At 38.8% G+C, this 1,258-nt stretch overlaps 1 protein-coding gene across 1 annotated transcript in view; it reads left to right on the forward strand.

Annotated features, from left to right (window-relative positions):
- The first annotated feature begins 298 nt into the window (after positions 1-298).
- Positions 299-1,258, forward strand: part of pkdc (protein kinase-like domain containing) — a 4,764-nt gene continuing 3,804 nt past the window's right edge. Inside the window, exon 1 of the mRNA XM_050046519.1 lies at positions 299-503. The gene's annotated coding sequence lies outside the window, so the exon portion shown is untranslated. The remainder of the gene's footprint in view (positions 504-1,258) is intronic.

Consider the following 1,258-nt stretch of genomic DNA (forward strand, 5'->3'; position numbering starts at 1 on the left):
CATGGTGACTGACTCAGAGTTTCAGTTACCTCTCTTTCTGGAACGGATAACTCAGAGTTTCCCTCATCTCAGGGTTAACTTACTCTGAGTTTTCACATAACTCGCTTTCTGGAATACCCCTCAGGGTCTCCATTTGTTAAACAAAAATATTATAAACCCAACATCAGCGGGGATAGATGTTGCTGTTGAGGCTCTCCAGTCCAGCAGGGGGCAGTGGTGTTTATTCACTTTACTTTATTTCATGTCTGTAGCTTTAAAACCAAACATGTCTCTGCACTGCAAAGAATGCTTCCTGTAATCTGACATGAAGCTGAGGGTGAAGCGAAACATGTAGATTCAGTCCTAAAGCTGACAGTTGTTGATACATATTTGCAATCTGTGTATTATTTAGGCTTTAATTACATGTTATAGCAGCATAATCTGAATGTGTGAGACAGAAACAGGCAGAAATAAAGGCTGATTTTGCTGATTGGATGCACAAGCTTCCCTTATTTGTGAGCAAGGTAAGTGACTATATACCATACTGTGAACATATTCCACTGCACTTTAAGAAAAAGTATAATCAGCTAAGTGTACTTAAAATATGAAAAGTAAAAGTTGTCATTGTGCAGTAGTGTCAGTGATTTACTGTCATATCTGATGTTTTTGGATTAATGTTCCTGCTGCATTAATGTGTATGCTGCATTTTTCTGCTGTAGATGTTTAAGGTTGTGCTCATTGTATACTGATGGGTAGTTTAATCTACAGCAATGCATCATATTCTGTAGGACTATCATATGTGTGTAGTGTCACTGGAAGGACCTGCGGTATCTCTTTTTTCAAACACAGTGGGTGAAGGAGCTGCCTGGTGCTGTCAAAGTGTCCTGCATTTTACATTTTTTAGATTTATTTATTTATTTATTTTTTAAAAATGGGACAATATGTAGGCTATTAATAAGCAATTACTTGTAAATACATGAGATTACAGCCAGGTGGCTAATTTCCGTCAGCAGTCCCATGGCAGGGTAATGTTTAAAAACAGAGATGGCAACAATTCAAACAATCTTACTATATAATGACGAAAACTCTGTGTGTGTGTCTGTTCCATGTTTTTCTCCTCACTGACTTGGTCAATCCATGTGAAATTTGGCACAGTGGTAGAGGGTCATGGGAGGATGCCAATGAAGCAATATTACATCAATTGGCCAAAGGGGGGCGCTATAGCAACCGACTGAAATTGCAAACTTTGAATGGGCATATCTCATGCCCCCTATGTCGT

This window comes from Epinephelus moara, chromosome 6 (genome assembly GCF_006386435.1).
Source record: "Epinephelus moara isolate mb chromosome 6, YSFRI_EMoa_1.0, whole genome shotgun sequence".
NCBI classification, from domain to species: Eukaryota; Metazoa; Chordata; class Actinopteri; order Perciformes; family Serranidae; genus Epinephelus; species Epinephelus moara.